Source organism: Oncorhynchus mykiss, chromosome 16 (genome assembly GCF_013265735.2).
Source record: "Oncorhynchus mykiss isolate Arlee chromosome 16, USDA_OmykA_1.1, whole genome shotgun sequence".
NCBI classification, from domain to species: Eukaryota; Metazoa; Chordata; class Actinopteri; order Salmoniformes; family Salmonidae; genus Oncorhynchus; species Oncorhynchus mykiss.
Window position 1 is genome coordinate 70,943,298 of NC_048580.1, and position 27,530 is coordinate 70,970,827.

Consider the following 27,530-nt stretch of genomic DNA (forward strand, 5'->3'; position numbering starts at 1 on the left):
TTTGAATGAGTTGAAACCTCCTGTGTGAGCTAAGAAACTCAATAACTCTTCCATTTGACAAAGTCCCCATCTCATGGTAGGTTAATTACTTACATTAACTGATTCATCTGCTTTTTCTTAGGTTTTTACCATTTTTAATCTCGAGATCCAACTGAGAAATGTAGTTTCCCCGAAACGACCAAAATGATGAAGAAATCGTGTATGATTCTGAATGTTTACTCATATCTCGCGATATTCCCACTTTGGGTCCCAAACCATAGTTTAAGAATCCATGTCAGAGTATCTTGAGTTTATTCAGTTCGAGACCCAAATGAAAAATGTACTGTCCTCGGATGACCGAAATTAAGAAGAAATAGCTTGTGACTCAAAATGTTTACTGATATCGCGCTGCCCACCTCTCACATACTCAGGCCCACTTTGGGTCCCAAAACATAGCTTAAGAAACCCTGTTGCTAGACAATTGAAGGAGTCCATATCGATTCCAATATTAGTAAATAACATCTGTTTTGTGACGTGATTTTGCAAGACAGAGATATGGGTTAAATGAATGAGACATGTTTGATATAAATACGTGTGGCGGTGTTCTTACCTGGAACATACTTGGCATCTACAGGCGCTGTGGCTTAGTTGGTTAAAGCGCCTGTCTCGTAAACAGGAGATCCTGAGTTCAAATCTCAGCAGAGCCTTTTCAAACATTGGTGGAGAGTGTTCTGCTTTTCTCAACCAATGAGTCTTGAGAATTTGGAGTGATGAGAGGAGAAAAGACGTGAGGAGGATGCAATTGAGATATTCCAATATCACGGAAAAAGGGAACTTTTTCAAAGAATTACAACGTACCAACTATCTCATGTTCAGCTGGTTCTTCAGTTGATTCATTTCGAGTGCTAAATGAAGAGTTCAGCCAGCTTGTACAGGTCTCTGTCAGAGCATGAGTAGGCTTTACAAGCAATCTTTGGTAGCTCGCTGTGATCGTATAGTGTTTAGTACTCTGCGTTGTGGCCGCAGGAACCCCGGTCTGAATCCGGGTCACGGCAAAGAATTGCCATTTCAAAAGGGTTGTATTTTGAATGAGTTGAAACCTCCTGTGTGAGCTAAGAAACTCAATAACTCTTCCATTTGACAAAGTCCCCATCTCATGGTAGGTTAATTACTTACATTAACTGATTCATCTGCTTTTTCTTAGGTTTTTACCATTTTTAATCTCGAGATCCAACTGAGAAATGTAGTTTCCCCGAAACGACCAAAATGATGAAGAAATCGTGTATGAGTCTGAATGTTTACTCATATCTCGCGATATTCCCACTTTGGGTCCCAGACCATAGTTTAAGAATCCATGTCAGAGTATCTTGAGTTTATTCAGTTCGAGACCCAAATGAAAAATGTACTGTCCTCGGATGACCGAAATTAAGAAGAAATAGCTTGTGACTCAAAATGTTTACTGATATCGCGCTGCCCACCTCTCACATACTCAGGCCCACTTTGGGTCCCAAAACATAGCTTAAGAAACCCTGTTGCTAGACAATTGAAGGAGTCCATATCGATTCCAATATTAGTAAATAACATCTGTTTTGTGACGTGATTTTGCAAGACAGAGATATGGGTTAAATGAATGAGACATGTTTGATATAAATACGTGTGGCGGTGTTCTTACCTGGAACATACTTGAAATCTACAGGCGCTGTGGCTTAGTTGGTTAAAGCGCCTGTCTCGTAAACAGGAGATCCTGAGTTCAAATCTCAGCAGAGCCTTTTCAAACATTGGTGGAGAGTGTTCTGCTTTTCTCAACCAATGAGTCTTGAGAATTTGGAGTGATGAGAGGAGAAAAGACGTGAGGAGGATGCAATTGAGATATTCCAATTTCACGGAAAAAGGGAACTTTTTCAAAGAATTACAACGTACCAACTATCTCATGTTCAGCTGGTTCTTCAGTTGATTCATTTCGAGTGCTAAATGAAGAGTTCAGCCAGCTTGTACAGGTCTCTGTCAGAGCATGAGTAGGCTTTACAAGCAATCTTTGGTAGCTCGCTGTGATCGTATAGTGTTTAGTACTCTGCGTTGTGGCCGCAGGAACCCCGGTCTGAATCCGGGTCACGGCAAATAATTGCCATTTCAAAAGGGTTGTATTTTGAATGAGTTGAAACCTCCTGTGTGAGCTAAGAAACTCAATAACTCTTCCATTTGACAAAGTCCCCATCTCATGGTAGGTTAATTACTTACATTAACTGATTCATCTGCTTTTTCTTAGGTTTTTACCATTTTTAATCTCGAGATCCAACTGAGAAATGTAGTTTCCCCGAAACGACCAAAATGATGAAGAAATCGTGTATGAGTCTGAATGTTTACTCATATCTCGCGATATTCCCACTTTGGGTCCCAGACCATAGTTTAAGAATCCATGTCAGAGTATCTTGAGTTTATTCAGTTCGAGACCCAAATGAAAAATGTACTGTCCTCGGATGACCGAAATTAAGAAGAAATAGCTTGTGACTCAAAATGTTTACTGATATCGCGCTGCCCACCTCTCACATACTCAGGCCCACTTTGGGTCCCAAAACATAGCTTAAGAAACCCTGTTGCTAGACAATTGAAGGAGTCCATATCGATTCCAATATTAGTAAATAACATCTGTTTTGTGACGTGATTTTGCAAGACAGAGATATGGGTTAAAGGAATGAGACATGTTTGATATAAATACGTGTGGCGGTGTTCTTACCTGGAACATACTTGGCATCTACAGGCGCTGTGGCTTAGTTGGTTAAAGCGCCTGTCTAGTAAACAGGAGATCCTGAGTTCGAATCTCAGCAGAGCCTTTTCAAACATTGGTGGAGAGTGTTCTGCTTTTCTCAACCAATGAGTCTTGAGAATTTGGAGTGATGAGAGGAGAAAAGACGTGAGGAGGATGCAATTGAGATATTCCAATTTCACGGAAAAAGGGAACTTTTTCAAAGAATTACAACGTACCAACTATCTCAAGTTCAGCTGGTTCTTCAGTTGATTCATTTCGAGTGCTAAATGAAGAGTTCAGCCAGCTTGTACAGGTCTCTGTCAGAGCATGAGTAGGCTTTACAAGCAATCTTTGGTAGCTCGCTGTGATCGTATAGTGTTTAGTACTCTGCGTTGTGGCCGCAGGAACCCCGGTCTGAATCCGGGTCACGGCAAAGAATTGCCATTTCAAAAGGGTTGTATTTTGAATGAGTTGAAACCTCCTGTGTGAGCTAAGAAACTCAATAACTCTTCCATTTGACAAAGTCCCGATCTCATGGTAGGTTAATTACTTACATTAACTGATTAATCTGCTTTTTCTTAGGTTTTTACCATTTTTAATCTCGAGATCCAACTGAGAAATGTAGTTTCCCCGAAACGACCAAAATGATGAAGAAATCGTGTATGATTCTGAATGTTTACTCATATCTCGCGATATTCCCACTTTGGGTCCCAAACCATAGTTTAAGAATCCATGTCAGAGTATCTTGAGGTTATTCAGTTCGAGACCCAAATGAAAAATGTACTGTCCTCGGATGACCGAAATTAAGAAGAAATAGCTTGTGACTCAAAATGTTTACTGATATCGCGCTGCCCACCTCTCACATACTCAGGCCCACTTTGGGTCCCAAAACATAGCTTAAGAAACCCTGTTGCTAGACAATTGAAGGAGTCCATATCGATTCCAATATTAGTAAATAACATCTGTTTTGTGACGTGATTTTGCAAGACAGAGATATGGGTTAAATGAATGAGACATGTTTGATATAAATACGTGTGGCGGTGTTCTTACCTGGAACATACTTGAAATCTACAGGCGCTGTGGCTTAGTTGGTTAAAGCGCCTGTCTCGTAAACAGGAGATCCTGAGTTCAAATCTCAGCAGAGCCTTTTCAAACATTGGTGGAGAGTGTTCTGCTTTTCTCAACCAATGAGTCTTGAGAATTTGGAGTGATGAGAGGAGAAAAGACGTGAGGAGGATGCAATTGAGATATTCCAATTTCACGGAAAAAGGGAACTTTTTCAAAGAATTACAACGTACCAACTATCTCATGTTCAGCTGGTTCTTCAGTTGATTCATTTCGAGTGCTAAATGAAGAGTTCAGCCAGCTTGTACAGGTCTCTGTCAGAGCATGAGTAGGCTTTACAAGCAATCTTTGGTAGCTCGCTGTGATCGTATAGTGTTTAGTACTCTGCGTTGTGGCCGCAGGAACCCCGGTCTGAATCCGGGTCACGGCAAATAATTGCCATTTCAAAAGGGTTGTATTTTGAATGAGTTGAAACCTCCTGTGTGAGCTAAGAAACTCAATAACTCTTCCATTTGACAAAGTCCCCATCTCATGGTAGGTTAATTACTTACATTAACTGATTCATCTGCTTTTTCTTAGGTTTTTACCATTTTTAATCTCGAGATCCAACTGAGAAATGTAGTTTCCCCGAAACGACCAAAATGATGAAGAAATCGTGTATGAGTCTGAATGTTTACTCATATCTCGCGATATTCCCACTTTGGGTCCCAGACCATAGTTTAAGAATCCATGTCAGAGTATCTTGAGTTTATTCAGTTCGAGACCCAAATGAAAAATGTACTGTCCTCGGATGACCGAAATTAAGAAGAAATAGCTTGTGACTCAAAATGTTTACTGATATCGCGCTGCCCACCTCTCACATACTCAGGCCCACTTTGGGTCCCAAAACATAGCTTAAGAAACCCTGTTGCTAGACAATTGAAGGAGTCCATATCGATTCCAATATTAGTAAATAACATCTGTTTTGTGACGTGATTTTGCAAGACAGAGATATGGGTTAAAGGAATGAGACATGTTTGATATAAATACGTGTGGCGGTGTTCTTACCTGGAACATACTTGGCATCTACAGGCGCTGTGGCTTAGTTGGTTAAAGCGCCTGTCTAGTAAACAGGAGATCCTGAGTTCGAATCTCAGCAGAGCCTTTTCAAACATTGGTGGAGAGTGTTCTGCTTTTCTCAACCAATGAGTCTTGAGAATTTGGAGTGATGAGAGGAGAAAAGACGTGAGGAGGATGCAATTGAGATATTCCAATTTCACGGAAAAAGGGAACTTTTTCAAAGAATTACAACGTACCAACTATCTCAAGTTCAGCTGGTTCTTCAGTTGATTCATTTCGAGTGCTAAATGAAGAGTTCAGCCAGCTTGTACAGGTCTCTGTCAGAGCATGAGTAGGCTTTACAAGCAATCTTTGGTAGCTCGCTGTGATCGTATAGTGTTTAGTACTCTGCGTTGTGGCCGCAGGAACCCCGGTCTGAATCCGGGTCACGGCAAAGAATTGCCATTTCAAAAGGGTTGTATTTTGAATGAGTTGAAACCTCCTGTGTGAGCTAAGAAACTCAATAACTCTTCCATTTGACAAAGTCCCGATCTCATGGTAGGTTAATTACTTACATTAACTGATTAATCTGCTTTTTCTTAGGTTTTTACCATTTTTAATCTCGAGATCCAACTGAGAAATGTAGTTTCCCCGAAACGACCAAAATGATGAAGAAATCGTGTATGATTCTGAATGTTTACTCATATCTCGCGATATTCCCACTTTGGGTCCCAAACCATAGTTTAAGAATCCATGTCAGAGTATCTTGAGTTTATTCAGTTCGAGACCCAAATGAAAAATGTACTGTCCTCGGATGACCGAAATTAAGAAGAAATAGCTTGTGACTCAAAATGTTTACTGATATCGCGCTGCCCACCTCTCACATACTCAGGCCCACTTTGGGTCCCAAAACATAGCTTAAGAAACCCTGTTGCTAGACAATTGAAGGAGTCCATATCGATTCCAATATTAGTAAATAACATCTGTTTTGTGACGTGATTTTGCAAGACAGAGATATGGGTTAAATGAATGAGACATGTTTGATATAAATACGTGTGGCGGTGTTCTTACCTGGAACATACTTGGCATCTACAGGCGCTGTGGCTTAGTTGGTTAAAGCGCCTGTCTCGTAAACAGGAGATCCTGAGTTCAAATCTCAGCAGAGCCTTTTCAAACATTGGTGGAGAGTGTTCTGCTTTTCTCAACCAATGAGTCTTGAGAATTTGGAGTGATGAGAGGAGAAAAGACGTGAGGAGGATGCAATTGAGATATTCCAATTTCACGGAAAAAGGGAACTTTTTCAAAGAATTACAACGTACCAACTATCTCAAGTTCAGCTGGTTCTTCAGTTGATTCATTTCGAGTGCTAAATGAAGAGTTCAGCCAGCTTGTACAGGTCTCTGTCAGAGCATGAGTAGGCTTTACAAGCAATCTTTGGTAGCTCGCTGTGATCGTATAGTGTTTAGTACTCTGCGTTGTGGCCGCAGGAACCCCGGTCTGAATCCGGGTCACGGCAAAGAATTGCCATTTCAAAAGGGTTGTATTTTGAATGAGTTGAAACCTCCTGTGTGAGCTAAGAAACTCAATAACTCTTCCATTTGACAAAGTCCCCATCTCATGGTAGGTTAATTACTTACATTAACTGATTAATCTGCTTTTTCTTAGGTTTTTACCATTTTTAATCTCGAGATCCAACTGAGAAATGTAGTTTCCCCGAAACGACCAAAATGATGAAGAAATCGTGTATGATTCTGAATGTTTACTCATATCTCGCGATATTCCCACTTTGGGTCCCAAACCATAGTTTAAGAATCCATGTCAGAGTATCTTGAGTTTATTCAGTTCGAGACCCAAATGAAAAATGTACTGTCCTCGGATGACAGAAATTAAGAAGAAATAGCTTGTGACTCAAAATGTTTACTGATATCGCGCTGCCCACCTCTCACATACTCAGGCCCACTTTGGGTCCCAAAACATAGCTTAAGAAACCCTGTTGCTAGACAATTGAAGGAGTCCATATCGATTCCAATATTAGTAAATAACATCTGTTTTGTGACGTGATTTTGCAAGACAGAGATATGGGTTAAATGAATGAGACATGTTTGATATAAATACGTGTGGCGGTGTTCTTACCTGGAACATACTTGGCATCTACAGGCGCTGTGGCTTAGTTGGTTAAAGCGCCTGTCTCGTAAACAGGAGATCCTGAGTTCAAATCTCAGCAGAGCCTTTTCAAACATTGGTGGAGAGTGTTCTGCTTTTCTCAACCAATGAGTCTTGAGAATTTGGAGTGATGAGAGGAGAAAAGACGTGAGGAGGATGCAATTGAGATATTCCAATTTCACGGAAAAAGGGAACTTTTTCAAAGAATTACAACGTACCAACTATCTCATGTTCAGCTGGTTCTTCAGTTGATTCATTTCGAGTGCTAAATGAAGAGTTCAGCCAGCTTGTACAGGTCTCTGTCAGAGCATGAGTAGGCTTTACAAGCAATCTTTGGTAGCTCGCTGTGATCGTATAGTGTTTAGTACTCTGCGTTGTGGCCGCAGGAACCCCGGTCTGAATCCGGGTCACGGCAAAGAATTGCCATTTCAAAAGGGTTGTATTTTGAATGAGTTGAAACCTCCTGTGTGAGCTAAGAAACTCAATAACTCTTCCATTTGACAAAGTCCCCATCTCATGGTAGGTTAATTACTTACATTAACTGATTCATCTGCTTTTTCTTAGGTTTTTACCATTTTTAATCTCGAGATCCAACTGAGAAATGTAGTTTCCCCGAAACGACCAAAATGATGAAGAAATCGTGTATGAGTCTGAATGTTTACTCATATCTCGCGATATTCCCACTTTGGGTCCCAGACCATAGTTTAAGAATCCATGTCAGAGTATCTTGAGTTTATTCAGTTCGAGACCCAAATGAAAAATGTACTGTCCTCGGATGACCGAAATTAAGAAGAAATAGCTTGTGACTCAAAATGTTTACTGATATCGCGCTGCCCACCTCTCACATACTCAGGCCCACTTTGGGTCCCAAAACATAGCTTAAGAAACCCTGTTGCTAGACAATTGAAGGAGTCCATATCGATTCCAATATTAGTAAATAACATCTGTTTTGTGACGTGATTTTGCAAGACAGATATATGGGTTAAATGAATGAGACATGTTTGATATAAATACGTGTGGCGGTGTTCTTACCTGGAACATACTTGGCATCTACAGGCGCTGTGGCTTAGTTGGTTAAAGCGCCTGTCTCGTAAACAGGAGATCCTGAGTTCAAATCTCAGCAGAGCCTTTTCAAACATTGGTGGAGAGTGTTCTGCTTTTCTCAACCAATGAGTCTTGAGAATTTGGAGTGATGAGAGGAGAAAAGACGTGAGGAGGATGCAATTGAGATATTCCAATTTCACGGAAAAAGGGAACTTTTTCAAAGAATTACAACGTACCAACTATCTCATGTTCAGCTGGTTCTTCAGTTGATTCATTTCGAGTGCTAAATGAAGAGTTCAGCCAGCTTGTACAGGTCTCTGTCAGAGCATGAGTAGGCTTTACAAGCAATCTTTGGTAGCTCGCTGTGATCGTATAGTGTTTAGTACTCTGCGTTGTGGCCGCAGGAACCCCGGTCTGAATCCGGGTCACGGCAAAGAATTGCCATTTCAAAAGGGTTGTATTTTGAATGAGTTGAAACCTCCTGTGTGAGCTAAGAAACTCAATAACTCTTCCATTTGACAAAGTCCCCATCTCATGGTAGGTTAATTACTTACATTAACTGATTCATCTGCTTTTTCTTAGGTTTTTACCATTTTTAATCTCGAGATCCAACTGAGAAATGTAGTTTCCCCGAAACGACCAAAATGATGAAGAAATCGTGTATGATTCTGAATGTTTACTCATATCTCGCGATATTCCCACTTTGGGTCCCAGACCATAGTTTAAGAATCCATGTCAGAGTATCTTGAGTTTATTCAGTTCGAGACCCAAATGAAAAATGTACTGTCCTCGGATGACCGAAATTAAGAAGAAATAGCTTGTGACTCAAAATGTTTACTGATATCGCGCTGCCCACCTCTCACATACTCAGGCCCACTTTGGGTCCCAAAACATAGTTTAAGAAACCCTGTTGCTAGACAATTGAAGGAGTCCATATCGATTCCAATATTAGTAAATAACATCTGTTTTGTGACGTGATTTTGCAAGACAGAGATATGGGTTAAATGAATGAGACATGTTTGATATAAATACGTGTGGCGGTGTTCTTACCTGGAACATACTTGGCATCTACAGGCGCTGTGGCTTAGTTGGTTAAAGCGCCTGTCTAGTAAACAGGAGATCCTGAGTTCGAATCTCAGCAGAGCCTTTTCAAACATTGGTGGAGAGTGTTCTGCTTTTCTCAACCAATGAGTCTTGAGAATTTGGAGTGATGAGAGGAGAAAAGACGTGAGGAGGATGCAATTGAGATATTCCAATTTCACGGAAAAAGGGAACTTTTTCAAAGAATTACAACGTACCAACTGTCTCAAGTTCAGCTGGTTCTTCAGTTGATTCATTTTGAGTGCTAAAAATGAAGAGTTCAGCCAGCTTGTACAGGTCTCTGTCAGAGCATGAGTAGGCTTTACAAGCAATCTTTGGTAGCTCGCTGTGATCGTATAGTGTTTAGTACTCTGCGTTGTGGCCGCAGGAACCACGGTCTGAATCCGGGTCAAGGCAAAGAATTGCCATTTCAAAAGGGTTGTATTTTGAATGAGTTGAAACCTCCTGTGTGAGCTAAGAAACTCAATAACTCTTCCATTTGACAAAGTCCCCATCTCATGGTAGGTTAATTACTTACATTAACTGATTCATCTGCTTTTTCTTAGGTTTTTACCATTTTTAATCTCGAGATCCAACTGAGAAATGTAGTTTCCCCGAAACGACCAAAATGATGAAGAAATCGTGTATGATTCTGAATGTTTACTCATATCTCGCGATATTCCCACTTTGGGTCCCAAACCATAGTTTAAGAATCCATGTCAGAGTATCTTGAGTTTATTCAGTTCGAGACCCAAATGAAAAATGTACTGTCCTCGGATGACCGAAATTAAGAAGAAATAGCTTGTGACTCAAAATGCTTACTGATATCGCGCTGCCCACCTCTCACATACTCAGGCCCACTTTGGGTCCCAAAACATAGTTTAAGAAACCCTGTTGCTAGACAATTGAAGGAGTCCATATCGATTCCAATATTAGTAAATAACATCTGTTTTGTGACGTGATTTTGCAAGACAGAGATATGGGTTAAATGAATGAGACATGTTTGATATAAATACATGTGGCGGTGTTCTTACCTGGAACATACTTGGCATCTACAGGCGCTGTGGCTTAGTTGGTTAAAGCGACTGTCTAGTAAACGGGAGATCCTGAGTTCGAATCTCAGCAGAGCCTTTTCAAACATGTCATTGAACACATTGGTGGAGAGTGTTCTGCTTTCTCAACCAATGAGTCTTGAGAATTTGGAGTGATGAGAGGAGAAAATATGTGAGGAGGATGCAATTGAGATATTTCACGGAAAAGGGAACTTTTTCAAAGAATTACAAGGTACCAAATGTCTCAACTTCAGCTGGTTCTTCAGTTGATTCATTTCGAGTGCTAAATGAAGAGTTCAGCCAGCTTGTACAGGTCTCTGTCAGAGCATGAGTAGGCTTTACAAGCAATCTTTGGTAGCTCGCTGTGATCGTATAGTGTTTAGTACTCTGCGTTGTGGCCGCAGGAACCCCGGTCTGAATCCGGGTCACGGCAAAGAATTGCCATTTCAAAAGGGTTGTATTTTGAATGAGTTGAAACCTCCTGTGTGAGCTAAGAAACTCAATAACTCTTCCATTTGACAAAGTCCCCATCTCATGCTAGGTTAATTACTTACATTAACTGATTCATCTGCTTTTTCTTAGGTTTTTACCATTTTTAATCTCGAGATCCAACTGAGAAATGTAGTTTCCCCGAAACGACCAAAATGATGAAGAAATCGTGTATGATTCTGAATGTTTACTCATATCTCGCGATATTCCCACTTTGGGTCCCAGACCATAGTTTAAGAATCCATGTCAGAGTATCTTGAGTTTATTCAGTTCGAGACCCAAATGAAAAATGTACTGTCCTCGGATGACCGAAATTAAGAAGAAATAGCTTGTGACTCAAAATGTTTACTGATATCGCGCTGCCCACCTCTCACATACTCAGGCCCACTTTGGGTCCCAAAACATAGTTTAAGAAACCCTGTTGCTAGACAATTGAAGGAGTCCATATCGATTCCAATATTAGTAAATAACATCTGTTTTGTGACGTGATTTTGCAAGACAGAGATATGGGTTAAATGAATGAGACATGTTTGATATAAATACGTGTGGCGGTGTTCTTACCTGGAACATACTTGGCATCTACAGGCGCTGTGGCTTAGTTGGTTAAAGCGCCTGTCTAGTAAACAGGAGATCCTGAGTTCGAATCTCAGCAGAGCCTTTTCAAACATTGGTGGAGAGTGTTCTGCTTTTCTCAACCAATGAGTCTTGAGAATTTGGAGTGATGAGAGGAGAAAAGACGTGAGGAGGATGCAATTGAGATATTCCAATTTCACGGAAAAAGGGAACTTTTTCAAAGAATTACAACGTACCAACTGTCTCAAGTTCAGCTGGTTCTTCAGTTGATTCATTTTGAGTGCTAAAAATGAAGAGTTCAGCCAGCTTGTACAGGTCTCTGTCAGAGCATGAGTAGGCTTTACAAGCAATCTTTGGTAGCTCGCTGTGATCGTATAGTGTTTAGTACTCTGCGTTGTGGCCGCAGGAACCACGGTCTGAATCCGGGTCAAGGCAAAGAATTGCCATTTCAAAAGGGTTGTATTTTGAATGAGTTGAAACCTCCTGTGTGAGCTAAGAAACTCAATAACTCTTCCATTTGACAAAGTCCCCATCTCATGGTAGGTTAATTACTTACATTAACTGATTCATCTGCTTTTTCTTAGGTTTTTACCATTTTTAATCTCGAGATCCAACTGAGAAATGTAGTTTCCCCGAAACGACCAAAATGATGAAGAAATCGTGTATGATTCTGAATGTTTACTCATATCTCGCGATATTCCCACTTTGGGTCCCAAACCATAGTTTAAGAATCCATGTCAGAGTATCTTGAGTTTATTCAGTTCGAGACCCAAATGAAAAATGTACTGTCCTCGGATGACCGAAATTAAGAAGAAATAGCTTGTGACTCAAAATGCTTACTGATATCGCGCTGCCCACCTCTCACATACTCAGGCCCACTTTGGGTCCCAAAACATAGTTTAAGAAACCCTGTTGCTAGACAATTGAAGGAGTCCATATCGATTCCAATATTAGTAAATAACATCTGTTTTGTGACGTGATTTTGCAAGACAGAGATATGGGTTAAATGAATGAGACATGTTTGATATAAATACATGTGGCGGTGTTCTTACCTGGAACATACTTGGCATCTACAGGCGCTGTGGCTTAGTTGGTTAAAGCGACTGTCTAGTAAACGGGAGATCCTGAGTTCGAATCTCAGCAGAGCCTTTTCAAACATGTCATTGAACACATTGGTGGAGAGTGTTCTGCTTTCTCAACCAATGAGTCTTGAGAATTTGGAGTGATGAGAGGAGAAAATATGTGAGGAGGATGCAATTGAGATATTTCACGGAAAAGGGAACTTTTTCAAAGAATTACAAGGTACCAAATGTCTCAACTTCAACTGGTTCTTCAGTTGATTCATTTCGAGTGCTAAATGAAGAGTTCTGCCAGCTTGTACAGGCCTCTGTCAGAGCATGAGTAGGCTTTACAAGCAATCTTTGGTAGCTCGCTGTGATCGTATAGTGTTTAGTACTCTGCGTTGTGGCCGCAGGAACCCCGGTCTGAATCCGGGTCACGGCAAAGAATTGCCATTTCAAAAGGGTTGTATTTTGAATGAGTTGAAACCTCCTGTGTGAGCTAAGAAACTCAATAACTCTTCCATTTGACAAAGTCCCCATCTCATGGTAGGTTAATTACTTACATTAACTGATTCATCTGCTTTTTCTTAGGTTTTTACAACTTTTAATCTCGAGATCCAACTGAGAAATGTAGTTTCCCCGAAACGACCAAAATGATGAAGAAATCGTGTATGATTCTGAATGTTTACTCATATCTCGCGATATTCCCACTTTGGGTCCCAAACCATAGTTTAAGAATCCATGTCAGAGTATCTTGAGGTTATTCAGTTCGAGACCCAAATGAAAAATGTACTGTCCTCGGATGACCGAAATTAAGAAGAAATAGCTTGTGACTCAAAATGCTTACTGATATCGCGCTGCCCACCTCTCACATACTCAGGCCCACTTTGGGTCCCAAAACATAGCTTAAGAAACCCTGTTGCTAGACAATTGAAGGAGTCCATATCAATTCCAATATTAGTATATAACATCTGTTTTGTGACGTGATTTTGCAAGACAGAGATATGGGTTAAATGAATGAGACATGTTTGATATAAATACATGTGGCGGTGTTCTTACCTGGAACATACTTGGCATCTACAGGCGCTGTGGCTTAGTTGGTTAAAGCACCTGTCTAGTAAACAGGAGATCCTGAGTTCGAATCTCAGCAGAGCCTTTTCAAACATGTCATTGACCACATTGGTGGAAAGAGTGGAGAGTGCTCTCCTTTCTCAACCAATGAGTCTTGAGAATTTGGAGTGATGAGAGGAGAAAAGATGTGAGGAGGATGCAATTGAGATATTCCAATTTCATGGAAAAAGGGAACTTTTTCAAAGAATTACAACGTACCAACTGTCTCAAGTTCAGCTGGTTCTTCAGTTGATTCATTTCGAGTGCTAAATGAAGATTTCAGGCAGCTTGTACAGGTCTCTGTCAGAGCATGAGTAGGCTTTACAAGCAATCTTTGGTAGCTCGCTGTGATCGTATAGTGTTTAGTACTCTGCGTTGTGGCCGCAGGAACCCCGGTCTGAATCCGGGTCACGGCAAAGAATTGCCATTTCAAAAGGGTTGTATTTTGAATGAGTTGAAACCTCCTGTGTGAGCTAAGAAACTCAATAACTCTTCCATTTGACAAAGTCCCCATCTCATGGTAGGTTAATTACTTACATTAACTGATTCATCTGCTTTTTCTTAGGTTTTTACAACTTTTAATCTCGAGATCCAACTGAGAAATGTAGTTTCCCCGAAACGACCAAAATGATGAAGAAATCGTGTATGATTCTGAATGTTTACTCATATCTCGCGATATTCCCACTTTGGGTCCCAAACCATAGTTTAAGAATCCATGTCAGAGTATCTTGAGGTTATTCAGTTCGAGACCCAAATGAAAAATGTACTGTCCTCGGATGACCGAAATTAAGAAGAAATAGCTTGTGACTCAAAATGCTTACTGATATCGCGCTGCCCACCTCTCACATACTCAGGCCCACTTTGGGTCCCAAAACATAGCTTAAGAAACCCTGTTGCTAGACAATTGAAGGAGTCCATATCAATTCCAATATTAGTATATAACATCTGTTTTGTGACGTGATTTTGCAAGACAGAGATATGGGTTAAATGAATGAGACATGTTTGATATAAATACATGTGGCGGTGTTCTTACCTGGAACATACTTGGCATCTACAGGCGCTGTGGCTTAGTTGGTTAAAGCGCCTGTCTAGTAAACAGGAGATCCTGAGTTCGAATCTCAGCAGAGCCTTTTCAAACATTGGTGGAGAGTGTTCTGCTTTTCTCAACCAATGAGTCTTGAGAATTTGGAGTGATGAGAGGAGAAAAGACGTGAGGAGGATGCAATTGAGATATTCCAATTTCACGGAAAAAGGGAACTTTTTCAAAGAATTACAACGTACCAACTGTCTCAAGTTCAGCTGGTTCTTCAGTTGATTCATTTTGAGTGCTAAAAATGAAGAGTTCAGCCAGCTTGTACAGGTCTCTGTCAGAGCATGAGTAGGCTTTACAAGCAATCTTTGGTAGCTCGCTGTGATCGTATAGTGTTTAGTACTCTGCGTTGTGGCCGCAGGAACCACGGTCTGAATCCGGGTCAAGGCAAAGAATTGCCATTTCAAAAGGGTTGTATTTTGAATGAGTTGAAACCTCCTGTGTGAGCTAAGAAACTCAATAACTCTTCCATTTGACAAAGTCCCCATCTCATGGTAGGTTAATTACTTACATTAACTGATTCATCTGCTTTTTCTTAGGTTTTTACCATTTTTAATCTCGAGATCCAACTGAGAAATGTAGTTTCCCCGAAACGACCAAAATGATGAAGAAATCGTGTATGATTCTGAATGTTTACTCATATCTCGCGATATTCCCACTTTGGGTCCCAAACCATAGTTTAAGAATCCATGTCAGAGTATCTTGAGTTTATTCAGTTCGAGACCCAAATGAAAAATGTACTGTCCTCGGATGACCGAAATTAAGAAGAAATAGCTTGTGACTCAAAATGCTTACTGATATCGCGCTGCCCACCTCTCACATACTCAGGCCCACTTTGGGTCCCAAAACATAGTTTAAGAAACCCTGTTGCTAGACAATTGAAGGAGTCCATATCGATTCCAATATTAGTAAATAACATCTGTTTTGTGACGTGATTTTGCAAGACAGAGATATGGGTTAAATGAATGAGACATGTTTGATATAAATACATGTGGCGGTGTTCTTACCTGGAACATACTTGGCATCTACAGGCGCTGTGGCTTAGTTGGTTAAAGCGACTGTCTAGTAAACGGGAGATCCTGAGTTCGAATCTCAGCAGAGCCTTTTCAAACATGTCATTGAACACATTGGTGGAGAGTGTTCTGCTTTCTCAACCAATGAGTCTTGAGAATTTGGAGTGATGAGAGGAGAAAATATGTGAGGAGGATGCAATTGAGATATTTCACGGAAAAGGGAACTTTTTCAAAGAATTACAAGGTACCAAATGTCTCAACTTCAACTGGTTCTTCAGTTGATTCATTTCGAGTGCTAAATGAAGAGTTCTGCCAGCTTGTACAGGCCTCTGTCAGAGCATGAGTAGGCTTTACAAGCAATCTTTGGTAGCTCGCTGTGATCGTATAGTGTTTAGTACTCTGCGTTGTGGCCGCAGGAACCCCGGTCTGAATCCGGGTCACGGCAAAGAATTGCCATTTCAAAAGGGTTGTATTTTGAATGAGTTGAAACCTCCTGTGTGAGCTAAGAAACTCAATAACTCTTCCATTTGACAAAGTCCCCATCTCATGGTAGGTTAATTACTTACATTAACTGATTCATCTGCTTTTTCTTAGGTTTTTACAACTTTTAATCTCGAGATCCAACTGAGAAATGTAGTTTCCCCGAAACGACCAAAATGATGAAGAAATCGTGTATGATTCTGAATGTTTACTCATATCTCGCGATATTCCCACTTTGGGTCCCAAACCATAGTTTAAGAATCCATGTCAGAGTATCTTGAGGTTATTCAGTTCGAGACCCAAATGAAAAATGTACTGTCCTCGGATGACCGAAATTAAGAAGAAATAGCTTGTGACTCAAAATGCTTACTGATATCGCGCTGCCCACCTCTCACATACTCAGGCCCACTTTGGGTCCCAAAACATAGCTTAAGAAACCCTGTTGCTAGACAATTGAAGGAGTCCATATCAATTCCAATATTAGTATATAACATCTGTTTTGTGACGTGATTTTGCAAGACAGAGATATGGGTTAAATGAATGAGACATGTTTGATATAAATACATGTGGCGGTGTTCTTACCTGGAACATACTTGGCATCTACAGGCGCTGTGGCTTAGTTGGTTAAAGCACCTGTCTAGTAAACAGGAGATCCTGAGTTCGAATCTCAGCAGAGCCTTTTCAAACATGTCATTGACCACATTGGTGGAAAGAGTGGAGAGTGCTCTCCTTTCTCAACCAATGAGTCTTGAGAATTTGGAGTGATGAGAGGAGAAAAGATGTGAGGAGGATGCAATTGAGATATTCCAATTTCATGGAAAAAGGGAACTTTTTCAAAGAATTACAACGTACCAACTGTCTCAAGTTCAGCTGGTTCTTCAGTTGATTCATTTCGAGTGCTAAATGAAGATTTCAGGCAGCTTGTACAGGTCTCTGTCAGAGCATGAGTAGGCTTTACAAGCAATCTTTGGTAGCTCGCTGTGATCGTATAGTGTTTAGTACTCTGCGTTGTGGCCGCAGGAACCACGGTCTGAATCCGGGTCACGGCAAAGAATTGCCATTTCAAAAGGGTTGTATTTTGAATGAGTTGAAACCTCCTGTGTGAGCTAAGAAACTCAATAACTCTTCCATTTGACAAAGTCCCCATCTCATGGTAGGTTAATTACTTACATTAACTGATTCATCTGCTTTTTCTTAGGTTTTTACCATTTTTAATCTCGAGATCCAACTGAGAAATGTAGTTTCCCCGAAACGACCAAAATGATGGAGAAATCGTGTATGATTCTGAATGTTTACTCATATCTCGCGATATTCCCACTTTGGGTCCCAAACCATAGTTTAAGAATCCATGTCAGAGTATCTTGAGGTTATTCAGTTCGAGACCCAAATGAAAAATGTACTGTCCTCGGATGACCGAAATTAAGAAGAAATAGCTTGTGACTCAAAATGCTTACTGATATCGCGCTGCCCACCTCTCACATACTCAGGCCCACTTTGGGTCCCAAAACATAGCTTAAGAAACCCTGTTGCTAGACAATTGAAGGAGTCCATATCGATTCCAATATTAGTATATAAAATCTGTTTTGTGACGTGATTTTGCAAGACAGAGATATGGGTTAAATGAATGAGACATGTTTGATATAAATACATGTGGCGGTGTTCTTACCTGGAACATACTTGGCATCTGCAGGCGCTGTGGCTTAGTTGGTTAAAGCGCCTGTCTAGTAAACAGGAGATCCTGAGTTCGAATCTCAGCAGAGCCTTTTCAAACATGTCATTGAACACATTGGTGGAGAGTGTTCTGCTTTCTCAACCAATGAGTCTTGAGAATTTGGAGTGTTTAGAGGAGAAAATATGTGAGGAGGATGCAATTGAGATATTCCAATTTATCGGAAAAAGGGAACTTTTTCAAAGAATTACAACGTACCAACTGTCTCAACTTCAACTGGTTCTTCAGTTGAATCATTTCGAGCGCTAAATGAAGATTTCAGCCAGCTTGTACAGGTCTCTGTCAGAGCATGAGTAGGCTTTACAAGCAATCTTTGGTAGCTCGCTGTGATCGTATAGTGTTTAGTACTCTGCGTTGTGGCCGCAGGAACCCCGGTCTGAATCCGGGTCACGACAAAGAATTGCCATTTCAAAAGGGTTGCATTTTGAATGAGTTGAAACCTCTTGTGTGAGCTAAGAAACTCAATAACTCTTCCATTTGACAAAGTCCCCATCTCATGCTAGGTTAATTACTTACATTAACTGATTCATCTGCTTTTTCTTAGGTTTTTACAACTTTTAATCTCGAGATCCAACTGAGAAATGTAGTTTCCCCGAAACGACCAAAATGATGAAGAAATCGCGTATGATTCTGAATGTTTACTCATATCTCGCGATATTCCCACTTTGGGTCCCAAACCATAGTTTAAGAATCCATGTCAGAGTATCTTGAGTTTATTCAGTTCGAGACCCAAATGAAAAATGTACTGTCCTCGGATGACCGAAATTAAGAAGAAATAGCTTGTGACTCAAAATGCTTACTGATATCGCGCTGCCCACCTCTCACATACTCAGGCCCACTTTGGGTCCCAAAACATAGCTTAAGAAACCCTGTTGCTAGACAATTGAAGGAGTCCATATCGATTGCAATATTAGTATATAAAATCTGTTTTGTGACGTGATTTTGCAAGACAGAGATATGGGTTAAATGAATGAGACATGTTTGATATAAATACATGTGGCGGTGTTCTTACCTGGAACATACTTGGCATCTACAGGCGCTGTGGCTTAGTTGGTTAAAGCGCCTGTCTAGTAAACAGGAGATCCTGAGTTCGAATCTCAGCAGAGCCTTTTCAAACATTGGTGGAGAGTGTTCTGCTTTTCTCAACCAATGAGTCTTGAGAATTTGGAGTGATGAGAGGAGAAAAGACGTGAGGAGGATGCAATTGAGATATTCCAATTTCACGGAAAAAGGGAACTTTTTCAAAGAATTACAACGTACCAACTGTCTCAAGTTCAGCTGGTTCTTCAGTTGATTCATTTCGAGTGCTAAATGAAGATTTCAGGCAGCTTGTACAGGTCTCTGTCAGAGCATGAGTAGGCTTTACAAGCAATCTTTGGTAGCTCGCTGTGATCGTATAGTGTTTAGTACTCTGCGTTGTGGCCGCAGGAACCACGGTCTGAATCCGGGTCACGGCAAAGAATTGCCATTTCAAAAGGGTTGTATTTTGAATGAGTTGAAACCTCCTGTGTGAGCTAAGAAACTCAATAACTCTTCCATTTGACAAAGTCCCCATCTCATGGTAGGTTAATTACTTACATTAACTGATTCATCTGCTTTTTCTTAGGTTTTTACCATTTTTAATCTCGAGATCCAACTGAGAAATGTAGTTTCCCCGAAACGACCAAAATGATGAAGAAATCGTGTATGATTCTGAATGTTTACTCATATCTCGCGATATTCCCACTTTGGGTCCCAAACCATAGTTTAAGAATCCATGTCAGAGTATCTTGAGGTTATTCAGTTCGAGACCCAAATGAAAAATGTACTGTCCTCGGATGACCGAAATTAAGAAGAAATAGCTTGTGACTCAAAATGCTTACTGATATCGCGCTGCCCACCTCTCACATACTCAGGCCCACTTTGGGTCCCAAAACATAGCTTAAGAAACCCTGTTGCTAGACAATTGAAGGAGTCCATATCGATTCCAATATTAGTATATAAAATCTGTTTTGTGACGTGATTTTGCAAGACAGAGATATGGGTTAAATGAATGAGACATGTTTGATATAAATACATGTGGCGGTGTTCTTACCTGGAACATACTTGGCATCTACAGGCGCTGTGGCTTAGTTGGTTAAAGCGCCTGTCTAGTAAACAGGAGATCCTGAGTTCGAATCTCAGCAGAGCCTTTTCAAACATGTCATTGAACACATTGGTGGAGAGTGTTCTGCTTTCTCAACCAATGAGTCTTGAGAATTTGGAGTGTTTAGAGGAGAAAATATGTGAGGAGGATGCAATTGAGATATTCCAATTTATCGGAAAAAGGGAACTTTTTCAAAGAATTACAACGTACCAACTGTCTCAACTTCAACTGGTTCTTCAGTTGAATCATTTCGAGCGCTAAATGAAGATTTCAGCCAGCTTGTACAGGTCTCTGTCAGAGCATGAGTAGGCTTTACAAGCAATCTTTGGTAGCTCGCTGTGATCGTATAGTGTTTAGTACCTGTTTAGCGCCTGTCTAGTAAACAGGAGATCCTGAGTTCGAATCTCAGCAGAGCCTTTTCAAACATTGGTGGAGAGTGTTCTGCTTTTCTCAACCAATGAGTCTTGAGAATTTGGAGTGATGAGAGGAGAAAAGACGTGAGGAGGATGCAATTGAGATATTCCAATTTCACGGAAAAAGGGAACTTTTTCAAAGAATTACAACGTACCAACTGTCTCAAGTTCAGCTGGTTCTTCAGTTGATTCATTTCGAGTGCTAAATGAAGATTTCAGGCAGCTTGTACAGGTCTCTGTCAGAGCATGAGTAGGCTTTACAAGCAATCTTTGGTAGCTCGCTGTGATCGTATAGTGTTTAGTACTCTGCGTTGTGGCCGCAGGAACCCCGGTCTGAATCCGGGTCACGACAAAGAATTGCCATTTCAAAAGGGTTGCATTTTGAATGAGTTGAAACCTCTTGTGTGAGCTAAGAAACTCAATAACTCTTCCATTTGACAAAGTCCCCATCTCATGCTAGGTTAATTACTTACATTAACTGATTCATCTGCTTTTTCTTAGGTTTTTACAACTTTTAATCTCGAGATCCAACTGAGAAATGTAGTTTCCCCGAAACGACCAAAATGATGAAGAAATCGCGTATGATTCTGAATGTTTACTCATATCTCGCGATATTCCCACTTTGGGTCCCAAACCATAGTTTAAGAATCCATGTCAGAGTATCTTGAGTTTATTCAGTTCGAGACCCAAATGAAAAATGTACTGTCCTCGGATGACCGAAATTAAGAAGAAATAGCTTGTGACTCAAAATGCTTACTGATATCGCGCTGCCCACCTCTCACATACTCAGGCCCACTTTGGGTCCCAAAACATAGCTTAAGAAACCCTGTTGCTAGACAATTGAAGGAGTCCATATCGATTCCAATATTAGTATATAAAATCTGTTTTGTGACGTGATTTTGCAAGACAGAGATATGGGTTAAATGAATGAGACATGTTTGATATAAATACATGTGGCGGTGTTCTTACCTGGAACATACTTGGCATCTGCAGGCGCTGTGGCTTAGTTGGTTAAAGCGCCTGTCTAGTAAACAGGAGATCCTGAGTTCGAATCTCAGCAGAGCCTTTTCAAACATGTCATTGAACACATTGGTGGAGAGTGTTCTGCTTTCTCAACCAATGAGTCTTGAGAATTTGGAGTGTTTAGAGGAGAAAATATGTGAGGAGGATGCAATTGAGATATTCCAATTTATCGGAAAAAGGGAACTTTTTCAAAGAATTACAACGTACCAACTGTCTCAACTTCAACTGGTTCTTCAGTTGAATCATTTCGAGCGCTAAATGAAGATTTCAGCCAGCTTGTACAGGTCTCTGTCAAAGCATGAGTAGGCTTTACAAGCAATCTTTGGTAGCTCGCTGTGATCGTATAGTGTTTAGTACTCTGCGTTGTGGCCGCAGGAACCCCGGTCTGAATCCGGGTCACGACAAAGAATTGCCATTTCAAAAGGGTTGCATTTTGAATGAGTTGAAACCTCTTGTGTGAGCTAAGAAACTCAATAACTCTTCCATTTGACAAAGTCCCCATCTCATGCTAGGTTAATTACTTACATTAACTGATTCATCTGCTTTTTCTTAGGTTTTTACAACTTTTAATCTCGAGATCCAACTGAGAAATGTAGTTTCCCCGAAACGACCAAAATGATGAAGAAATCGCGTATGATTCTGAATGTTTACTCATATCTCGCGATATTCCCACTTTGGGTCCCAAACCATAGTTTAAGAATCCATGTCAGAGTATCTTGAGTTTATTCAGTTCGAGACCCAAATGAAAAATGTACTGTCCTCGGATGACCGAAATTAAGAAGAAATAGCTTGTGACTCAAAATGCTTACTGATATCGCGCTGCCCACCTCTCACATACTCAGGCCCACTTTGGGTCCCAAAACATAGCTTAAGAAACCCTGTTGCTAGACAATTGAAGGAGTCCATATCGATTGCAATATTAGTATATAAAATCTGTTTTGTGACGTGATTTTGCAAGACAGAGATATGGGTTAAATGAATGAGACATGTTTGATATAAATACATGTGGCGGTGTTCTTACCTGGAACATACTTGGCATCTACAGGCGCTGTGGCTTAGTTGGTTAAAGCGCCTGTCTAGTAAACAGGAGATCCTGAGTTCGAATCTCAGCAGAGCCTTTTCAAACATTGGTGGAGAGTGTTCTGCTTTTCTCAACCAATGAGTCTTGAGAATTTGGAGTGATGAGAGGAGAAAAGACGTGAGGAGGATGCAATTGAGATATTCCAATTTCACGGAAAAAGGGAACTTTTTCAAAGAATTACAACGTACCAACTGTCTCAAGTTCAGCTGGTTCTTCAGTTGATTCATTTCGAGTGCTAAATGAAGATTTCAGGCAGCTTGTACAGGTCTCTGTCAGAGCATGAGTAGGCTTTACAAGCAATCTTTGGTAGCTCGCTGTGATCGTATAGTGTTTAGTACTCTGCGTTGTGGCCGCAGGAACCACGGTCTGAATCCGGGTCACGGCAAAGAATTGCCATTTCAAAAGGGTTGTATTTTGAATGAGTTGAAACCTCCTGTGTGAGCTAAGAAACTCAATAACTCTTCCATTTGACAAAGTCCCCATCTCATGGTAGGTTAATTACTTACATTAACTGATTCATCTGCTTTTTCTTAGGTTTTTACCATTTTTAATCTCGAGATCCAACTGAGAAATGTAGTTTCCCCGAAACGACCAAAATGATGAAGAAATCGTGTATGATTCTGAATGTTTACTCATATCTCGCGATATTCCCACTTTGGGTCCCAAACCATAGTTTAAGAATCCATGTCAGAGTATCTTGAGGTTATTCAGTTCGAGACCCAAATGAAAAATGTACTGTCCTCGGATGACCGAAATTAAGAAGAAATAGCTTGTGACTCAAAATGCTTACTGATATCGCGCTGCCCACCTCTCACATACTCAGGCCCACTTTGGGTCCCAAAACATAGCTTAAGAAACCCTGTTGCTAGACAATTGAAGGAGTCCATATCGATTCCAATATTAGTATATAAAATCTGTTTTGTGACGTGATTTTGCAAGACAGAGATATGGGTTAAATGAATGAGACATGTTTGATATAAATACATGTGGCGGTGTTCTTACCTGGAACATACTTGGCATCTACAGGCGCTGTGGCTTAGTTGGTTAAAGCACCTGTCTAGTAAACAGGAGATCCTGAGTTCGAATCTCAGCAGAGCCTTTTCAAACATGTCATTGAACACATTGGTGGAGAGTCTTCTGCTTTCTCAACCAATGAGTCTTGAGAATTTGGAGTGTTTAGAGGAGAAAATATGTGAGGAGGATGCAATTGAGATATTCCAATTTATCGGAAAAAGGGAACTTTTTCAAAGAATTACAACGTACCAACTGTCTCAACTTCAACTGGTTCTTCAGTTGAATCATTTCGAGCGCTAAATGAAGATTTCAGCCAGCTTGTACAGGTCTCTGTCAGAGCATGAGTAGGCTTTACAAGCAATCTTTGGTAGCTCGCTGTGATCGTATAGTGTTTAGTACTCTGCGTTGTGGCCGCAGGAACCCCGGTCTGAATCCGGGTCACGACAAAGAATTGCCATTTCAAAAGGGTTGCATTTTGAATGAGTTGAAACCTCTTGTGTGAGCTAAGAAACTCAATAACTCTTCCATTTGACAAAGTCCCCATCTCATGCTAGGTTAATTACTTGCATTAACTGATTCATCTGCTTTTTCTTAGGTTTTTACAACTTTTAATCTCGAGATCCAACTGAGAAATGTAGTTTCCCCGAAACGACCAAAATGATGAAGAAATCGCGTATGATTCTGAATGTTTACTCATATCTCGCGATATTCCCACTTTGGGTCCCAAACCATAGTTTAAGAATCCATGTCAGAGTATCTTGAGTTTATTCAGTTCGAGACCCAAATGAAAAATGTACTGTCCTCGGATGACCGAAATTAAGAAGAAATAGCTTGTGACTCAAAATGCTTACTGATATCGCGCTGCCCACCTCTCACATACTCAGGCCCACTTTGGGTCCCAAAACATAGCTTAAGAAACCCTGTTGCTAGACAATTGAAGGAGTCCATATCGATTGCAATATTAGTATATAAAATCTGTTTTGTGACGTGATTTTGCAAGACAGAGATATGGGTTATATGAATGAGACATGTTTGATATAAATACATGTGGCGGTGTTCTTACCTGGAACATACTTGGCATCTACAGGCGCTGTGGCTTAGTTGGTTAAAGCGCCTGTCTAGTAAACAGGAGATCCTGAGTTCGAATCTCAGCAGAGCCTTTTCAAACATTGGTGGAGAGTGTTCTGCTTTTCTCAACCAATGAGTCTTGAGAATTTGGAGTGATGAGAGGAGAAAAGACGTGAGGAGGATGCAATTGAGATATTCCAATTTCACGGAAAAAGGGAACTTTTTCAAAGAATTACAACGTACCAACTGTCTCAAGTTCAGCTGGTTCTTCAGTTGATTCATTTTGAGTGCTAAAAATGAAGAGTTCAGCCAGCTTGTACAGGTCTCTGTCAGAGCATGAGTAGGCTTTACAAGCAATCTTTGGTAGCTCGCTGTGATCGTATAGTGTTTAGTACTCTGCGTTGTGGCCGCAGGAACCACGGTCTGAATCCGGGTCACGGCAAAGAATTGCCATTTCAAAAGGGTTGTATTTTGAATGAGTTGAAACCTCCTGTGTGAGCTAAGAAACTCAATAACTCTTCCATTTGACAAAGTCCCCATCTCATGGTAGGTTAATTACTTACATTAACTGATTCATCTGCTTTTTCTTAGGTTTTTACCATTTTTAATCTCGAGATCCAACTGAGAAATGTAGTTTCCCCGAAACGACCAAAATGATGAAGAAATCGTGTATGATTCTGAATGTTTACTCATATCTCGCGATATTCCCACTTTGGGTCCCAAACCATAGTTTAAGAATCCATGTCAGAGTATCTTGAGTTTATTCAGTTCGAGACCCAAATGAAAAATGTACTGTCCTCGGATGACCGAAATTAAGAAGAAATAGCTTGTGACTCAAAATGCTTACTGATATCGCGCTGCCCACCTCTCACATACTCAGGCCCACTTTGGGTCCCAAAACATAGTTTAAGAAACCCTGTTGCTAGACAATTGAAGGAGTCCATATCGATTCCAATATTAGTAAATAACATCTGTTTTGTGACGTGATTTTGCAAGACAGAGATATGGGTTAAATGAATGAGACATGTTTGATATAAATACATGTGGCGGTGTTCTTACCTGGAACATACTTGGCATCTACAGGCGCTGTGGCTTAGTTGGTTAAAGCGCCTGTCTAGTAAACGGGAGATCCTGAGTTCGAATCTCAGCAGAGCCTTTTCAAACATGTCATTGAACACATTGGTGGAGAGTGTTCTGCTTTCTCAACCAATGAGTCTTGAGAATTTGGAGTGATGAGAGGAGAAAATATGTGAGGAGGATGCAATTGAGATATTTCACGGAAAAGGGACCTTTTTCAAAGAATTACAAGGTACCAAATGTCTCAACTTCAACTGGTTCTTCAGTTGATTCATTTCGAGTGCTAAATGAAGAGTTCTGCCAGCTTGTACAGGCCTCTGTCAGAGTATGAGTAGGCTTTACAAGCAATCTTTGGTAGCTCGCTGTGATCGTATAGTGTTTAGTACTCTGCGTTGTGGCCGCAGGAACCCCGGTCTGAATCCGGGTCACGGCAAAGAATTGCCATTTCAAAAGGGTTGTATTTTGAATGAGTTGAAACCTCCTGTGTGAGCTAAGAAACTCAATAACTCTTCCATTTGACAAAGTCCCCATCTCATGGTAGGTTAATTACTTACATTAACTGATTCATCTGCTTTTTCTTAGGTTTTTACAACTTTTAATCTCGAGATCCAACTGAGAAATGTAGTTTCCCCGAAACGACCAAAATGATGAAGAAATCGTGTATGATTCTGAATGTTTACTCATATCTCGCGATATTCCCACTTTGGGTCCCAAACCATAGTTTAAGAATCCATGTCAGAGTATCTTGAGGTTATTCAGTTCGAGACCCAAATGAAAAATGTACTGTCCTCGGATGACCGAAATTAAGAAGAAATAGCTTGTGACTCAAAATGCTTACTGATATCGCGCTGCCCACCTCTCACATACTCAGGCCCACTTTGGGTCCCAAAATATAGCTTAAGAAACCCTGTTGCTAGACAATTGAAGGAGTCCATATCAATTCCAATATTAGTATATAACATCTGTTTTGTGACGTGATTTTGCAAGACAGAGATATGGGTTAAATGAATGAGACATGTTTGATATAAATACATGTGGCGGTGTTCTTACCTGGAACATACTTGGCATCTACAGGTGCTGTGGCTTAGTTGGTTAAAGCGCCTGTCTAGTAAACAGGAGATCCTGAGTTCGAATCTCAGCAGAGCCTTTTCAAACATGTCATTGAACACATTGGTGGAGAGTGTTCTGCTTTCTCAACCAATGAGTGATGAGAGGAGAAAAGACGTGAGGAGGATGCAATTGAGATATTCCAATTTCACGGAAAAGGGAACTTTTTCAAAGAATTACAAGGTACCAAATGTCTCAACTTCAACTGGTTCTTCAGTTTATTCATTTCGAGAGCTAAATGAAGAGTTCAGCCAGCTTGTACAGGTCTCTGTCAGAGTATGAGTAGGCTTTACAAGCAATCTTTGGTAGCTCGCTGTGATCGTATAGTGTTTAGTACTCTGCGTTGTGGCCGCAGGAACCCCGGTCTGAATCCGGGTCACGGCAAAGAATTGCCATTTCAAAAGGGTTGTATTTTGAATGAGTTGAAATCTCCTGTGTGAGCTAAGAAACTCAATAACTCTTCCATTTGACAAAGTCCCCATCTCATGGTAGGTTAATTACTTACATTAACTGATTCATCTGCTTTTTCTTAGGTTTTTACAACTTTTAATCTCGAGATCCAACTGAGAAATGTAGTTTCCCCGAAACGACCAAAATGATGAAGAAATCGTGTATGATTCTGAATGTTTACTCATATCTCGCGATATTCCCACTTTGGGTCCCAAACCATAGTTTAAGAATCCATGTCAGAGTATCTTGAGGTTATTCAGTTCGAGACCCAAATGAAAAATGTACTGTCCTCGGATGACCGAAATTAAGAAGAAATAGCTTGTGACTCAAAATGCTTACTGATATCGCGCTGCCCACCTCTCACATACTCAGGCCCACTTTGGGTCCCAAAACATAGCTTGTGAAACCCTGTTGCTAGACAATTGAAGGAGTCCATATCGATTCCAATATTAGTATATAA

General features: G+C 40.6%; 17 non-coding genes across 17 annotated transcripts; all 17 read left to right on the plus strand.

Annotated features, from left to right (window-relative positions):
* Nucleotides 1–612: 612 nt before the first annotated feature.
* trnat-cgu lies at nt 613–686 on the plus strand. Its single transcript has one exon. It is a non-coding gene; the product is annotated as a tRNA-Thr (tRNA).
* Nucleotides 687–1,674: 988 nt separating this feature from the next.
* Nucleotides 1,675–1,748, plus strand: trnat-cgu. Its single transcript has one exon. It is a non-coding gene; the product is annotated as a tRNA-Thr (tRNA).
* A 988-nt stretch (nt 1,749–2,736) lies between these two features.
* On the plus strand, nt 2,737–2,810 carry trnat-agu. Its single transcript has one exon. It is a non-coding gene; the product is annotated as a tRNA-Thr (tRNA).
* A 988-nt stretch (nt 2,811–3,798) lies between these two features.
* trnat-cgu lies at nt 3,799–3,872 on the plus strand. Its single transcript has one exon. It is a non-coding gene; the product is annotated as a tRNA-Thr (tRNA).
* A 988-nt stretch (nt 3,873–4,860) lies between these two features.
* Nucleotides 4,861–4,934, plus strand: trnat-agu. The gene has a single exon. It is a non-coding gene; the product is annotated as a tRNA-Thr (tRNA).
* A 988-nt stretch (nt 4,935–5,922) lies between these two features.
* trnat-cgu lies at nt 5,923–5,996 on the plus strand. The gene has a single exon. It is a non-coding gene; the product is annotated as a tRNA-Thr (tRNA).
* A 988-nt stretch (nt 5,997–6,984) lies between these two features.
* Nucleotides 6,985–7,058, plus strand: trnat-cgu. Its single transcript has one exon. It is a non-coding gene; the product is annotated as a tRNA-Thr (tRNA).
* Nucleotides 7,059–8,046: 988 nt separating this feature from the next.
* trnat-cgu lies at nt 8,047–8,120 on the plus strand. The gene has a single exon. It is a non-coding gene; the product is annotated as a tRNA-Thr (tRNA).
* Nucleotides 8,121–9,108: 988 nt separating this feature from the next.
* Nucleotides 9,109–9,182, plus strand: trnat-agu. Its single transcript has one exon. It is a non-coding gene; the product is annotated as a tRNA-Thr (tRNA).
* Nucleotides 9,183–11,240: 2,058 nt separating this feature from the next.
* On the plus strand, nt 11,241–11,314 carry trnat-agu. The gene has a single exon. It is a non-coding gene; the product is annotated as a tRNA-Thr (tRNA).
* Nucleotides 11,315–14,456: 3,142 nt separating this feature from the next.
* trnat-agu lies at nt 14,457–14,530 on the plus strand. The gene has a single exon. It is a non-coding gene; the product is annotated as a tRNA-Thr (tRNA).
* A 3,142-nt stretch (nt 14,531–17,672) lies between these two features.
* On the plus strand, nt 17,673–17,746 carry trnat-agu. Its single transcript has one exon. It is a non-coding gene; the product is annotated as a tRNA-Thr (tRNA).
* A 1,001-nt stretch (nt 17,747–18,747) lies between these two features.
* trnat-agu lies at nt 18,748–18,821 on the plus strand. The gene has a single exon. It is a non-coding gene; the product is annotated as a tRNA-Thr (tRNA).
* A 988-nt stretch (nt 18,822–19,809) lies between these two features.
* trnat-agu lies at nt 19,810–19,883 on the plus strand. The gene has a single exon. It is a non-coding gene; the product is annotated as a tRNA-Thr (tRNA).
* A 1,359-nt stretch (nt 19,884–21,242) lies between these two features.
* On the plus strand, nt 21,243–21,316 carry trnat-agu. Its single transcript has one exon. It is a non-coding gene; the product is annotated as a tRNA-Thr (tRNA).
* A 1,001-nt stretch (nt 21,317–22,317) lies between these two features.
* Nucleotides 22,318–22,391, plus strand: trnat-agu. The gene has a single exon. It is a non-coding gene; the product is annotated as a tRNA-Thr (tRNA).
* Nucleotides 22,392–24,454: 2,063 nt separating this feature from the next.
* trnat-agu lies at nt 24,455–24,528 on the plus strand. Its single transcript has one exon. It is a non-coding gene; the product is annotated as a tRNA-Thr (tRNA).
* Nucleotides 24,529–27,530: the final 3,002 nt, after the last annotated feature.